Source organism: Carlito syrichta, unplaced genomic scaffold (assembly GCF_000164805.1).
Source record: "Carlito syrichta isolate Samal-C Ts95f unplaced genomic scaffold, Tarsius_syrichta-2.0.1 Scaffold307184, whole genome shotgun sequence".
Lineage (NCBI taxonomy): Eukaryota > Metazoa > Chordata > Mammalia > Primates > Tarsiidae > Carlito > Carlito syrichta.
In genome coordinates, this window is record NW_007251280.1 from 365,437 (window position 1) to 382,698 (window position 17,262).

At 34.4% G+C, this 17,262-nt stretch overlaps 1 pseudogene; it reads right to left on the reverse strand.

Annotated features, from left to right (window-relative positions):
- The window catches only part of LOC103266435, a 66,333-nt pseudogene continuing 49,071 nt past the window's right edge, over positions 1 to 17,262 (reverse strand).

Consider the following 17,262-nt stretch of genomic DNA (forward strand, 5'->3'; position numbering starts at 1 on the left):
CTAATCCTTTTTTCCCTTATTTCTTGTTTTAGCAAACTTCTGAAAACAAAAGACAGCATTTTGTGATAAAGAAGATCACAGTAGCCACACAGGCCTGCAGGAGTCCAATCACATCTAAAGAGTGGTACCGAAACCAGGTGAGGTCATGGGCTGCAATCCAAAGGTTTTGACTCCTTTGTGGCACATGACAAACTCGATCCAGAAGACTGCTTAACCCAGGAGTTTTACTGGCTGATCATGGTAAATTCTTGATAAATTCATAGCATTCCCTTTATATCTGAAGGAGAAACACAAAGATACTAACAACTGAAAGTAAGTTATTGCTTATAAAAATTTTTAAAAAGTGCACACAAAAGATTCAGATAAATGTCACAGAATTGGTATAGAATTCAAATATTTTAAATGGGTCCTCATAGAAAGTTTGGCTTTTAAATTGGAATTTTCTTAGTAACAAATATTTTTTTAAAGTAAAAATAGAAGGTCAGGTGGGAAAGTTAATGTCTTTCTAGAAGAGGACATATTATAAAGCCATTCTAAGGCTACAAGTAAGATAGTGGACATGCAATTTGTGAATGATCATCTTGATTTTTTTTTGTTGTTGTTAGAGTCTCACTCTGTCACCCACTGGAGTGCAATGGCCGCTCCCGGCCACCGCAGCCTCGACCTGCTGGACTCCAGGGATCCTTCGGCCTCAGCCTTCCGAGTAGCTGGAACTACAGGCGCGCGCTACCACGCCCAGCTAATGTTTTGATTTATGGTAGAGATGAGGTCTCGCCATGTTGCCCAGGCGGGTCTCGAACCCGTGGGCTCAGGCAATCCACTCACCTCGGCCTCCCAAAGTGCTGGGATTACAGGCTGAGCCACTGAGCCAGCCTCATCTTGATATTTTTAAAGAGGGATTGTGTTGGGGGGGGATGTGAAATGCCTCTACTCTACTCTTCTGTCTTCTGCTGTCTATTTTCTGTTAAGCAGCCAGAATAATTTTTTGAAACGAATAGCAAATTATCAAATTCCTGATTAAGATAGTCATTGAGTTTCTAATCTCTGAAGAATAAAATCCAAATCATCTTTGGTCTACATGGCCAGACACTGGCAACCTTTTCTCCCAACACTTTCCCCTTGTACATTGTCTTCTAGAGATATTGCCTTCTTTTTTTCTTTAAGCTACCAAAAAGGCTCTCACCTTAGCTCCCTTACACTTTTTGTTCCTTCCTTTTTTCTCTTGGAGCACTCTTCCTTGCAGCAACCTGAGATTTGCTTTTATATCTTTTTGAGACTTCCTTTAAATGTTATCTCTAAGAAAAGTTTTTCATGGTACACTGTGGTAACATTCCTAGGATTTCTTCTATTGTTTTGTGCCTGTTTTTCCATTTGATTCCTATAATTTTAAACTATGTTATATAACTCTTAAAATAAAACTTTAAGTATGAAATACATCAGATGAAGGTGCATATGCTAAGTTAACAGCCCAAAATTTCAAAATTAACTCAAACATAATTATGAAAACAAAACTGTACCTATTATTCAGATCTTGACATACGATATCACAACCAATCTAGCAGTACTTCACCTTTTCACAGACCGTTTTAATCAGTACTGCCATTCTCAAGTTAAACATTTTTCTGACTACTAGCATCATAAATTAGTTTTGCTTATTAAAATAATTCAGTCATATAGTGTATCCTCATTTGTGTCTGTCTTTTGTGTTAATAGTTTTTTGTTAATTCCATTGCTACACAGTGTTCTACTGATTGACAAATACTACAGACTATCTCTTTTTATGATTAATGAACATTGGGTTGTTGCTATTACTGATAATTCTGGTATAAACCTTTTTTGTATATATCATTAGGTTTACATGTTCATACATTTCTTCTGGGTTTATGCTTAGGAGAGGAGTTGCTGAGATGAAGGTGCATATATAATTATGATTTTCTTGATGTTGCTAAATGCTTTTTAAAACTTATTTTTAATTTCCAATATTTTTGTGTTATCTTTTTTGGTTTAATTTTGATTTAAAATCTTATCAAATTTACTGAGTTTTGATTTATGGCCCAACATATGGTCAAGTCAGGTAACTATTCCATATGCTCTTAAAAATGTGTGCTTTCATTTGATATATGAGGAAGAACCTCCCCAAATGAAATTTACTTATAAAAAATTGTGTATTTATTCTTACATGTTTAAATTTCAGTCACTTTCAAAGTACTCTCTATTTCATGCAGTATAGCTTTCAAGATGCTATTTCCACTTCTCAGAATAGTTTTTGAACTCATTAATTTTGATGCTTTTTAGTGCTTCTGCTGTTTTTTGCTTCACTTCTTTCACACTGGCAGAGTTTCCTTTTAAGGACTTTTTTCATCTGAAGAAACAAACAAACAAAATTGCTCGGGTGAGGTTATGTGAATAAGAAGGGTTGGGCATGGGAGTCATGCCACTTTTGGTCAAAAACTGCTGAACACTCAACATGTGTGGGCAGGTGCGCTTGTAAATTACCCATCATGAAATGGGCAAATGTGTTGAAACAATCTGCACAAAAATTTCACTGAAGCTGAACACAGCCTTTCTCAACAATGCTAGCTGGTACACTGATGCCAATGGGTTCCTAGAACACTTACTTGGTAGGGAATCTTGTATTACATGGAGCCCATCCTTCAAGAGATAATTCTGGTTTTATGGGGCCCCCCTTTGTACATATATACATACACATATGTGTATTTATACATATATACACATATGGTACATTTATATGCAACACATATATAATTCCCCCCAAAACAGAATTATCTTTTGGAGATGGGCCCCTTGTAGTACACTTGAAATTTGTTCCCTTGGATCAAATGACCAATTTTTATCTGGCCGTTTTGAGAACACGATTTGGGTGAAGAAATAAATTGCATCATGATTTGTAGAAGAAATATCTGGAGTTGTGACTTTCAGGTGACTGGTTCTTCCACCATGACAATGTACCTGCCCATACTATGCCGAGTGTTCAGCAGATTTTGACCCAAAATGGCATTACTCCTGTGGCCCATCCTCTTTATTCACCCAATGTCAACCCAATTGACTTTTTTTTTGTTTCCCTGGATGAAAAAAGCCCTCAAAGGGAAATGTTTTGCTGTTGTGGAAGAGGTGAAACAAAAAACAGCAGATACACCAAAAGGCATCAAAATTGACGAGTTCAAAAACTATTTCAAGCTGTGGAAAAAAGCATCTCGATAAGTGTATGGCATCAAATAAATAGTACTTTGAAGGTGACTGAAGTTTAAACATGGTAGAATGAATACACATTTTTAAATAAATAAGTTCTGTTTTTTGGGGGTCTCCCTTATATATGTATATGCATATAAATCCCATAGATGAGATTGGTTAATTGTATTCTTCAACTATTTTGTGCCCTTATGCATTATATTGTCCTTTTTGTCTGCTTAGATTTAATACAAGTACTAGTATATTCACATTGAAATATACCATATTATTCTGTATTTTCATTTTCATTTTTCCTAACTGCTTTATGTTTCTTTTCTAATTCTTTCCTACTTTCATTTAAAGTGTGTCTTATCATTCGTTGTCCTGCACTTTTTTTTGATAAAGTATTTTTAAGGTATGCCTTTAGGTGGTACTTCTTATGTAATAGTATTATCTGTTATTATAAAAAGGTATAAACTTATATAATAGTATTATTAACAGTAGTAATGATAAATCGATGATAGCTGGTCTATGCACAGTATTTTTTTTGCGTCATTTCCTTTGTAAAGTATGGAAAAATAGTTATTAAACATTTATTTTATCAAAATTAAAAACTTTGAAGGGCATCATCAAGAAAGTAAAATAAAATTAATCCATCCGGAGTGGAAGAAAATATTTGAAAATTATATATCTGATAAGAGAATGTATCCATAATATATAAATAAATCTTTAAATCAATAAGGTAAATTAAAAAAATACAAAATATTCAAATTATTGGAATAAAAAATTTTCCAAGGAAGGTGTACAAATGGTCAGTAAGTGCATGAAAAGATGCCCACCATCTTTAGCCATAAGGAAATGCAAATCAAGAGCAAGGTAAAAGACCACTTTATGCCCACTAGGATGACCATAGTAAAAAGACTGATGACAGCAAATGTTGGAAACAGATGAAGGAATTGGAACCTTCCTGTACTGCTGGTGGTAATAAAAAAATTATGTAAGTACCGTGAAAAAGAGTTTGGCAGTTCTGCATAAACATAAAATTTTCATATAGCCCAACAATTTTACTCCTATTATTGTCTTTAAAAAATGACAACATACACAGATATGTATAGTAATGTTGATAGTAGAATTGGAAACAACCAAAATCCATAAGATGAAAAATACCTAAATTTTATGTGGTATATCTATACCAGAAAACATTACGGCAATAAAAATAAAGTACTGACACATACAACATCATGGATGAAACCACAAAAAACATGCTAAGTGAAAAAAGTCACCTACAAAACATCCTTCATTGTAATACTCCATTTTTATGGAATATTCAGAGGTTAATCTATAGAGAAATATAGTATATTGGGATTAGGGAGTCTGAGAAGTGACTTCTATGCCTGGAAAGGTTTATTTGGAGGTGATAAAAGTTCTATAATAACATTAATGTGATGATTTTATAACTCTGTAAACGTAATATCATACTTTACATTTTAAATGGGTGAGTTTTATACTGTGCAAATTATGGCTAATTTTCAAATCTATTAAAATAGTAAAAATACATTTTTGAGTAAGAATAGAATTATAATTTCAGAAACCATTGAATTGAAATATTTATTCAGATGTCTCCAAGTTTATTATTACTTTCTGTTGTGTATTCTGTCATTTTTTAACAAATGTATCATTTTAATAATTTTTTATATAACCTTAAAATTATTTTTGCGTAGAAATTTGTGCTAACTAGTAACCCATTAAATATTGGCTATTATAAGCAACTATGAAATAACTGTTTGATAGAAAATAAAAGCAGATTTCAAATTACTTAAATCATTTACATTTTTTTAAAATTAAAGGACACTATCTCTTGTGCTGTTTTGTTTTCCAGTATTAAAGAGAAACCCCCACCTTTTTTTTTACTTATTGATTTTTTTAAAGGTGTGGGGTACAATTCAGAGTTAGGTACATACGTGGTCATCATACAGGTAATGTTTGGTACTCTTATTGATGCTTACTGATGCTGTGTTTCCCCACTCCCCTGCAGTGTCCCACTACTGACAATCCCTTTCTTATGGTAATATGATAAATATTCAGGGTTCACTTATGAGTGAGTTCATGTAATACTCAGATCTTTGTTCCTGTGATAAATCACTGATTATTATACACTCTCTTTCAACATTCATTTTTTAAAAAAAGGGATGAAACTTATGTTTTCTATTGAAAAGAGAACCTATCCATAAATACTGTCTAGTTAAAAAAATGTTATACTCACATAGGATCATTGATGACTGTCTTCAATGCATTGAGCAAATCTGTACTTGACATAGTGTTCACGTCCAGTCTAAGGGCTACTCCCTTGGACTTCATGTGAGCAATGTTATCAGGTTCGTCTGCAAACAGAGGAATACTCACTATAGGGACCCCATGGTAGATTACCTCGTAGATGCCATTGACTCCACCATGAGTTATAAAAGCTTTGGTTTTTGAATGGCCTAGGATTGGATATATTTCAGGAAAATTATTAATTATAAGTCTTATAAATAAAATGAGAAATGCACACTACAAGACACTGAAAGGGGAACTTTTTTCTAGATAATAGATGAATATGTTCATGAGGAAGAAACACATACTTCTGTTGAAGAGGTAAATGAAGGTTACATGGAAGAGGTGGTATGTTTGACCTGAGAGTGGAAATACTAATACAAGATTACCAAATGAACAGAATAAGAAAAGCACTTTCTGAATAAAAGAAATAAAATGTACAAAAAATAAAACAAGAAAAATAAAAAGATTGGGCATGTGGAACATGTTCTCTTAAAAAAAAAATAGTACAGTGACTGTGGTATGTAGGGTGTCCAGAGCAGTAGGGAGTAGGGTAGTGGTAGTGCAGGAATCAGAGGAATGGCAGGTTACACTTCATCATAAAATGTGTTACCACTTCATTATAAAGATTGTAGATTTATTCTCATATAAAATGCTGCATCATTGCTAATAGAAAAACTTATTTTTAGTGGCATCTGAAATAATGAAATGTAATGCAGTAGGGGAGAGGACAGGTAGAGAGTTACAGCAATAAGGACAGAGAGACCACCCAGGAAGTTATTGAAAGTTCTCTGTGAGAGGTAGTTATACCTGAAATGAAGATACTTTGATTCTGGCCATAAAGAATGTGAGTGAATATAATAAAATGCCAACTATTATAATTTATCCTTTTCTCCCTAAGACTGGAAAATACAAATAAAGTAGTTAGGATTTATGTTTGAGTTTTTCAATAATAAATGTTCAGTAAGTTTGTTTCCTATTGGACTATTATCACTGTACCTGACTATAACAAAGTCAGTATTTGTGCTCCAGAGTCTTACTGAGAAGGTCATTCTGGGGTGTCCATTTGTACAATCGAGTATTGGGTCCTAAAGTGTCTGGTTTTTTCCCCATCAAATCTTCATAGAACCTGTTGGGGTAAAGAACATATTTTGTTCCATAGGTGAAACTCCAAAGCTATAACATGTGATAACTCTGAATAGATTGACAATTCTCTAGTTAAACCCCTTACATATAAAAGATGAAGATGGGGACCAAAGTGAGGTCCAAACTTTGCCTACACAGTGACCATCTGTATACCTAACCCTGAATTGTACCCCACATCTTTAAAATAAAAGTAAAATAAGCCGGGCTCAGTGGCTCAGCCTGTAATACCAGTGCTTTGGGAGGCTGAGGTGAATGGATTGCCTGAGCCCGTGGGTTCGAGACTCACCTGGGCAACTTGACGAGACCTCATCTCTACAATAAATCAAAAATTAGCCGGGTGTGGTAGCGCGCCTGTAATTCCAGTTACCTGGAAGGCTGAGGTGGAAGGATCGCCGGAGCCCAGCAGGTTGAGGCTGCGGTGGCCGGGAGCGGCCACTGCACTCCAGTCTGGGTGACAGAGTGAGACTCCAACTCAAAAAAAAAAAACAACAAAAAAAAACCAAACCAATAAAATTAGGGGCATGAGACACCAAAAAAAAAAAAAAGAAAAAAAAAAGAAAAAAAAAAGAAATGGGAACAAGGATGGTAAATAGCAACTACTAAAAGTCTGAGGCAAACCCACATATCAGGTGCTTGCTTTTGCAGTCAATTTGTTATATAATCAAATCATGATGCTTCAAACATAGTAGCTTAGACAAATGTGATCATCTGTGGAAAATTAAAGTATTTAAGAAATTGTTAGGCAGTAACAAATTATTGTACATTTATTTTGTGTGTTTTATACTAGCTATTATCTTCCAAATTTCATATTAATTTGTTTATTTCTTTTTAAGTGATATGAGAAATGGTTTGCTTATTTCTACTTGTTTATAGGTTATTTTGTGAGAGTTTTCTACTTGTTAGAGTTTTATATCTTTTGATATACAAAAAACTATCAAATCAGCTACTTGTGAGAAATAAATCAATTTAATATCAAGGTAGTATATATAACTTCTTTTAGATTTCAAATGATTAAGTGTTGTTTCCCAGAAAAATTCAAGTGGCAAATTTTGATAAGAATTTAGAGGATTATCAATATTGCTAGTTTTGGAAATTCTTTCAATGTAGAAAAAAGGTCAACTGGCAATTTATGAATAATAATACAGCTGCTGGAAAGTATAAAATTGTATTTTGCTAAGTTATTGTTGTACTTAGTACCAAAATAAGGTACTGATTTTTAAACACCCGAGTAATTCTTAAAAACTTGAGTTTAATTTGCAAGTATTTACTTTTTTATTTGCTATGTGTGTTAAAGTAGCTTGGAGTTTTCCTTCTGATTACACTGTTAATGCCAAAGTGATTATCAATCAAGACCCTTCTCTTTATTATTTTAGCATCTTCCAAATATATTTTTGATTTTTAAGTGATATCTAAGATAATTAGAGCTATCCTATCAGTAAACACTTTGGTGGAAAACTTTTATAGTTTTCCTTTTCATAGAGTAAAACAGACTTATTTATTGTCCAACACTGAGGCACTTTATCAAGTGGGATCTGGGCAAGGACTGAAGCAATCATATTGACCCTTTCTTCTGTTAGATCACTGACCATTGATCCCAGAGAAAACACCACAACATTGTTTTTTCCAGAGCTCTGGATAAAATCTTCTATTTCCTGTAAATAAAGAATTTACTTGATCACCAAAGAATAAAAACATAGCAAACACTATTGAAAGGAGTGGTACAAACCTTCTAGAAAAGAAAAATATTAAATTTTTTTGTAGAAATGGCTTTTAAAAAAAACTAACTCAATTATTCAGTTTCTTTGAAAAGAGACTATGAGATAGATTCTCTAATTGTGTAAATGTGTGTATGTGTATTTGTGAGTGTATTCATGTATGTATGTGTGTGAAAGGAAGAAATAAGACAGAGCTATTATACTGTAGACAAAGGACATAATAACAGACATTGTACTCAGATTCTTCATTTATAATATTCTAATTGCTTATATAAGGTCTTGGCTTTAATTCTGTGTGGTTGTAGTTCCACTAAATAACTTGTGCTTAATTCAGACTGTTTTTCTAGAGAATTCTTTTAGTTTGGAGCCATTGGAGTCATTCCCTGACTATAAGCATTGAGAAAAAGTTACTTCTAGTTGGATGATTTTGTATCTATATTTCTTTAGATTTATAATCTTTTATGCCTTATATAAAGTTTGTCAGATTCCCAGTCTTTTCCTCTTAAAAATGAAACAAAAGAAACAAGTAAAAACACCCCCAAAACCTAGGACAGAAGGTTAAGAATCACTGACATTCAAGAGTCTGGTATTGTGGTTTGGAATTTCTCTGAAACAGTTCTGAAGTCCCATTTAGAATACAGAATTATACAGTATAACATATAGTGACATCATTGAATGATTGTATATCTTATCATCATTGTTTAGGTGTGACATCTTTTACTCTGAAATCACACCATAAATTGAGTGCTATTTGTAACTTGCTGAGAGGAAACCTCATCATCTGTTTGCTATGTTCCACAGGAAGCATTTGCACCACAGTGATGGAAGTTCACCAGACCATCTGCAATGGAGATAATGGTCACTCTTTTGAGTTGCTCACCCTCAAAAACCCCTGGTGAATATGTGTTTCTTGGAATTGATTAATTCTAGCTGTGCTTCTTGATATATTCCAATTTTTAAGTTTAAATATACTCAATAATTCCACACTGATCAATGAATTTACTCACAAAAAGTAAGATATGCAGAGAGAAATGTTTCTTGACTACCAAGTCAAATTGTATATTCATCCTTTCATTATTGTTAATTCTTTTGCTTTAAATTCATATTTGCTTTTTACTCTCTGTAAAATAATGACACACCCTTTCCAACATAACTTGTATACTTTCAGATCCCAGTCACTGGGGTAAGACTGTATTTTAAAACTATTGTTTAAAAAAGTCCAAAATTTGACCGTACAGACCACATATTGCTAAGTATTTTTCAAAGACGTCACTTGAATCTTATGTCAACATTTTTAATGTAAGAGTCATTGTACTCGTTTTCCAGGAAATTTAGGTAGCCTGTGTGATTCCTGATACATATAGCCACATTTAATGTAACTTGTGTTCATTGTTTTATCACACTGGTTTGCTTCCCAAAGCTTTCTTCATCTTCCTAGTATTGAAATAATGTACCTCTGTTTATAGATTCATCACTGATCTCGTTCTGTGACATCTTTATAAAAGCAATACAAGATCAGTATAAAAAATTTTGTAAAAGTAATACAATTTTGAAAAAAATAATTTTCGCCTATACCCTCTGTCTAGAGAATTTTCTGATAAAATTTATGTGCCTTCATTACAGTTTTTATTTTGTTTATAACTCAATGTACACATGCAACATATATTTTGAACATTTTAATCTTACTGTATTTGCATTTTCGTCCTACTAAAAACTGTGATCTTGTTCTACCATCATGTTCCCCCTCAGTTTAATCTTCCAAAAAGAAACCATGTACACTTTAGCCTTTATCTCCTACTTTCTGCTTCCATCCTGTCTTGGGCAACCACTAAACTAATTTCTGTCTCTATGGATTTGTCTATTCTGGACTTTAAAAAATAAATGAAATCATAAGATATGTGGTCTCTTGTGAGTGGCTTCTCTCACTTAGCATAATGTTTTAAAGATTCATCCATGGTATACATGTGCAAGAACTTCATTTCTGGAACCAACCCTGCTGCCCATCGAAAGTGAACTGGATAAAAATGTGGTACATATACACGATGAGATATAATGCAACCATAAAGAAGAACAAAATTAAGACTTCACAGCAACTTGGATGGATTTAGAGTCTATAATACTCTGTGATCTATCACAGAAGCAAAGAACTAAGTGCCACATGTTCTCACTCATAAGTGGACCCTAAACATTTATCATAATACTATAAGAAAGGATTTGGCAGAAACGGAAAACTGCCAGGGTAGGCAGGGGCACACAGCATCAATAAAGGTACCTGATCTCAAACCAGGCGAAGTGGGAACCAAAGGGAGACCCAAACATTACCTTACAATGACTACTCATATACCTAATCCTGAATTGTACCCCACTTCTTTAAAATAAAACAAAATTTAAAAAAAGAACTTCATTTTTTACAGTTGTCAAATAGTATTACATAATATAGATAGATATACACATTTTTGTGATTCATTTATTAGTTGAGGACCATTGATTTTTTAAAAAAGTTTTTGGGTATTATAATGTTTATTAACATTAACGTATGAGCTCTGTATGGACATGTTTTCATTTCTCTGGACTATATATCTGGAAGTGCAATAACTAGATCATATAGTAAACATATGTTGAAACTTTTGAGGGATTCCTAGATTTTTTCATAATGGCTGCATTTTATAAATTTCATCAATGATTTATGAAGGCTTTAATTTCTTCACATCCTTTCTAACACTTATTATACATCTTTTGATTATAGTTATTGGGAGAAAATTGATATCTCATCATGGTTTACATTTCCTTGATATCTAATGATGTTGAGTATTTTTCATGTGCTAATTATCCATTGCATATTTTTTCTTTTTTTTATAAACAATATTTTTTATTATGATATTGTGGGGTACAGTTAAGGGTTAGGTGTACAAATATGCTTCGTTCAGGCACCCTTGTTGATAAGAGGTGCCTCCCCGTCCCCAGACAGATGTTTACTACCATTAATCCCATCTCCCTTTCCCACCACTGTCAGTCATTTTCTTATGGTAATATGTTGGATGATCAAGGTCCACTATATGTGTGAGAACAAGTGATACTCAGATCTTTGTTTCTGTGAGAGGTCACTCAGTATTATAGACTCTAGTTCCATCCAGGTTGCTGTGAAATTCATGATTTTGTTCTTTTTTATGACTGCATAGTATTCCATCGTGTATATGTACCACATTTTTTAATCCAGTCCTCTTTTGAAGGACAGCATGGTTGCTTCCAGGTTCTTGCTATTGTGAACAATGCTGCCATAAACATATGTGTGCAGGTATCTTTTTTATAGAGTGATTTGAGTTCTTCAGGGTATATTCCCAGTAGGGGGATTGCGGGGCCATATGGGAGGTTGATATTTAGAGCTTTCAGGAATTGCCACACTGCTTTCCACAGAGGTTGCACTAGTTTACGGAGACTCCCACCAACAGTGTATAAGTGTTCCCTTTTCACCACACCCTCTCCAGCAACTGTTATTTTTTGAGTTATTGATAATTGCCATCCTGACTAGAGTTAGGTGGTATCTCAGTGTGGTTTTGATTTGCATTTCCCTGATGATTAGTGAGGTTGAACATTTCTTCATGTGTTTGTTGGCTACTCGGATGTCTTCCTTTGTGAAGTGTCTGTTCATATCTTTTGCCCACTTTATAATGGGGTTGTTTGTTTTTTTCTTTTCAGCATGTTTGAGTTCCTTGTAGATCCAAGATGTTAAGCCTTTGTTGGAGCTGGAGTTGGCAAATACTTTTTCCCAATCTGTAGGCTGTCTCCCTGCTCTCTTGATGGTTCCTTTGGCTTTGCAGAAGCTTATCAGTTTAATGAGGTCCCATTTGTCTATCTTATCTCTTATGGCCTGTGGGTTTTGGGTTTTGTTGAGGAATTGGATGCCAGTTCCAATTTCCATGAGGGTATGTCCTTCATTTTCTAAGGTTCTTATGGTTTGAGTTTTTACATCCTTTCCAACACTTATTATACATCTTTTGATTATAGTTATTGGGAGAAAATTGATATCTCATCATGGTTTACATTTCCTTGATATCTAATGATGTTGAGCATTTTTCATGTGCTAATTATCCATTGCATATTTTTCCTTTAAAAAAATTTTTTTTAAAGATGTGGGGTACAATTCAGGGTTAGGCATACAAATGTTCTTTATACAGGTACTCTTGCTGAAGAGGTGTGCCCATCCATCCCCTGGCAGGTTCCCACTACTGCCAATCCCTTTCTTATAGTATTGTGATAACTGTTCAAGGTCCACTTATGAGTGAGAACAGTTCTTTGTTCTGTAATAGATCAGTTAGTATTATAGACTCTAAGTCCATCCAAGTAGCTGTGTAGTTTATAATGTTGTCATTATGGCTGCATAATATTCCATTGCGATTAAGTACTACATTTTTTTTTTCCAGCCTTTTACGATGGGCAATACAGTTGGTTCCATGTTTTTGCTACTGTGAATAATGCTGCAATAAACATGCATGTATAGGTATCTTTTTCTTTTTATTTATTTGTTTATTTTGAAAGCAGGATATATTGAGTTGACAGAAAAGTTCCCAGAGTGGGAGGGGGACCCGAGAGTGTTGCCCAATATCTTTTTCATAGAGTGATTTGATTTCCTCTGGGTATATTCCAGTAGCGGGATTACAGGATCATATGGGAGGTCGAGTTTTAGATCTTTTAGGAATCGCAAAACTGTTTTCCACAGAGGTTGTACTAGTTTACACTTCTACTAACAGTGTAGAAATGTTCCCTTTTCACTGCATCCCTCCAGCATCTGTTGTTTTTTTGAGTTATTGATCATGGCCATCCTGACTGGTGTTAGGTGGTATCTCAGTTTGGTTTTAATTTGCATTTCTTTGATCACTAGTAAGGCTGAGCATTTTTTCATGTATCTGTTGGCTGCTCATATGTCTTCTTTTGAGAAGTGTCTATTCATATCTTTTGCTCAATTTGTAATGGGATGGTTTGTTTTTTTTTCTTTTTGGCACGTTTGAGTTCCTTGTAGATCCTAGATGTTAGGCCTTTGTCAGATATACAGTTGGCACATATTTTTTCCTAGCCTTTGGGCTGTCTTCCTGCTCTCTTGATGGTTTCTTTGACTTTGCAGAATCTTGTCAGTTTGATGAAGTCTCACTTGTCTATCTTATCTCTTTATGGCATGGGCACTTGAGGTTTTGACCAGGGATTGGTTGCCAGTTCCAATTACTGTAAGGGTGTCTCCCACATTTTCTAAGATTCTTATAGTTTGAGGTTTTACATTTAGGTCTTTGATCAATTTGGAGTTGATTTTTGAGTATGGTAATAGTTAAGGGTCTTGTTTTAATCTTCTGCATATGGTCAGCCAGTTTTCCCAGCACCATTTACTGAATAGGTTCTCCTTTCCCCAGTGGTTGGTGGTGGAGGCTTTGTCAAAGATTAGTTGATTGAGAAATTGAGGTTTTGCTTCTGGAATATCTCTCCTGGTCCATTTGTCTATATGCCTATTCTGGTACCAATACCAGGTGGTTTTGATTGTTGTAACTTTATAATAAAGCTTAAAGTCTGGAAATGTGATACCTCCCACTTTGTTTTTTTTTTTTTTTGTTGAGGATTGTTTTGGTGATTTGATGTTATTTATGTTTCCATATGAATTCCTGTATTGTCATTTCCAGGTCTGAGAAGAATTCTGTTGGTAATTTAATGGGCATTGCATTGAATCTGTAGCTTGCCTTGGGTAGGACGGACATCTTAACAATATTGATTCTTCCAATCCATGAGCATGAAATATTTTCCCATTTGTTTGTGTAATCTTTGATTTCTGTGTGCAGTGTTTTGTAGTTTTCATTGTAAAGGTCTTTCACTTCTTGGTCAGTAAGATGTCAAGGTATTTCTTTTGTGTGTGTGTGTGTGTGTGTGTGTGTGTGTGTGTGTGTGTGTCTATTGTAAATGGGGCTGTGCTTTTTATTTGGATTTCTGTTTGTTTATTGTTGGTATATAGAAATGTGACTGTCTTTTGCACATTTATTTTATGCCCTGAGATTTTGCCAAGGTCCTTTATCGGTGCAAGGAGGTTTTTGACAGTTTCTCTTGGGTTTTCGAGGTATAGAATCATGTCATCTGCAAAGAGGGATAACTTCACTTTCTCTTTTCCTTTTTGGATACCCCTGATTTCCTTCTCCTGTCTGATTGCTCTAGCTAGGACTTTTAACACTATGTTTAAAAGGAGGGGTGACAGTGGGGACCTTTGTCTTGTTCTGATTTTCAGGGGAGATAGTTTCAATTTCTGTCTGTTTAGCAGTATGTTGGCTGTGGGTTTCTTATAGATGGCTCTTACAATTTTGAGGTATGTTCCATCTATGCCTAGATGTTTGAGGGTTTTTATCAAGAAGGAGATTGAATTTTATTAAAGCTTTTCCACATCTAATGATATAATCATGTGGTTTTTTGTCTTTACATCTGTAGGTATATTTAATTACATTTGTGGACTTGCAGATGTTGAACCAGCTTTGCGTCCTGGAGATAAAGCCTACTTGGTCATGGTGGAAGATTTTGAGAGGTGTTGTTGGATCCAATTTGCTAGAATCTTGTTGAGAATTTTAGCATCTATGTTCATCAAGGATATTGGCCTCCAGTTCTCTTTCTTCGTTGTATCTTTACCTGGTTTGGGTATCAATGTGATGTTAGCTTCATAAAATGATTCGGAGAGAGTTTCATCTTTCTCAATTGCCTGGAATACTTTCAATAGGATTGGTGTTAGCTCCTCCTTGTATGTTTTATAGAATTTTGCTGGAAAGCCATCTGGTCCAGGGCTTTTTTTTTTTTTGTGGATTGTTTTCTTATGTCATAGCTGATTTCCTGGGTTGTTATTGATCTGTTTAGGGTCTTGATTTCTTCTTGTTTCAACCTGAGGAAGTTGTGTGATGTCAGTAAGTCCCCCATTTCCTTTAGGTTTTCAAGTTTGTTACTATATAAGTGTACATAGTAATCTCTGATAATTTTTTGTATTTCTTCAAGGTTAGTTGTGACTTCATCTAATATATTTGTGATTATGGTTATTTGGGCTTTTTCTTGGTCAGTCTAGCTTGGGATCCAATCTTGTTTATTCTTTCAAAAAACCAGCTTTTGGTTTTATTTATTTATTTATTTTGTATTATATTTTTATCTTCTACATCTTGAATTTGGGCTTTTATTGTGGTGATCTGGATTCTTCTGCTGAAGTTAAGGTTTTAGTGGTCTTGCTTTTTCAGCTTAGGTGATTTGTTAGACTGTTAACTGGTGATGTTTTCGTTTTCTTCATGTGTGTTCATAGAGATATGAATTCCCCTCTTACTACTGATTTCATGGTATCCCAGAGATTTTGGTATGATGTTTCTTCAACTTCATTTGTTTCTAGAAATCTTTTAATCTCTATTTTGACTTCTGTGTTGACCCAGGAGTTGTTCAGCATCATGATATTTAGTCTGTTTCTTTGTGGCTTTTGGGGGAACATTGTTGGTGTTGATATTTATTTTTATTCCACTGTGGTCTGAGAAGGTGCATGGCAGAAAATTTCAATCTTATGGTCGATCTTCAAGTATGTTTCATGTGGTGATGAGTAGAAAGTATATTCCATGGTTGTTGGGTGGAGTGTTTTGTAGGTATCAATTAAGTCCATTTTGTCAAGTGTCATGTTTATGTTCCAGACCTCTTTGTTGATTTTTTGTCCGTATAATCTGTCTAGGGTTGTTAGTGGGTGTTTAAGTTCCCAGCTATGACAGTGTTAGAGTCAATATCTCTTTGTATTTTACCTAAAAGCTGCTTTATGAAAGTTGATGCTCCTATGTTGGGTGCATATATGTTTAGGATGGATATCTCTTGGTGGTGGATTGAGCCTTTTATCATTATGGAATGACCTTCTGTATCTTTTAAAATTTTTGATAGCTTAAAGGATATTTTGTCTGATATTAAGAGTTTGATTCCTGCTTTCTTTTCTGTTCTGTTTGCTTGAAATTTTGTTTCCATCTCTTACTTTGGGTCTCTGAGTACCCCTTCTGGTGAGATGAGTCTCTTGTAGACAATTTATTGTTGCTTATGATAGTTTTTCCAATTTGCCTTTCCATGTCTTTTCAGTGGTGCATTTAGTCCATTCACATTCAAGTAACTTATTGAGATGTGAGAGTTTATCCTTGTCATGCGGTTCATATAGAGTTTGTTGCTGTTGCTGCTGTTTGTTGACTGTCTTTTGATTTTTGGGTTGATTCATGTGTGTTTTCAATCTTTTTCCTGCATTCTTGGGAAGGGCATTGTTGTTTTTTTTTCTTTCTTCTATGTTTAATACTTTCTTGAATGTTTCTTGTGGAGCAGTTCTTGAGGCAGCATAAACTCTTTGGGATTGAATGTCTGGAAAGAATTTTAATTCTTCATCACTGATGAAACTTAGTTTAGCTGGATAGGTAATTCTTGGATGAAATAGTTTATCTTTGGGAACTTTGAAGATTAGGCTCCAATCTCTTCTAGCCTGAAGTGATTCTGTAGATATATCTGCTGCTATTCTAATTGGTCTTTCCCAGTATGTTGTCTGAGATTTCTCTCTTGCTACCTTGAGAATTTTTTCTTTTTTACCTACTTTGTGTAGGCAAATTATTATGTGTAATTACTATGTGTCTAGGAGTTGGTCTTCTCATTTGTTCTTTTGTAGGGGTTTTCTGAATATCTTGTGTTTGAATGGTCATATCATTGATGACATGAGGGAAATTTTCTTGGATAATTTCATGGAATGCTTGTTCCAGGGTGGTCTCAGTCTCTCTATATACCTCAGGTATTCCAATTAATCTTAGGTTCAGCCTCTTTATACAATTGCTCATCTCTTGGAGGTTTTGTTCTGTGTTTTTAAGCTTCTTTTCTATGTCGTTAACAGTTTGGGATACTT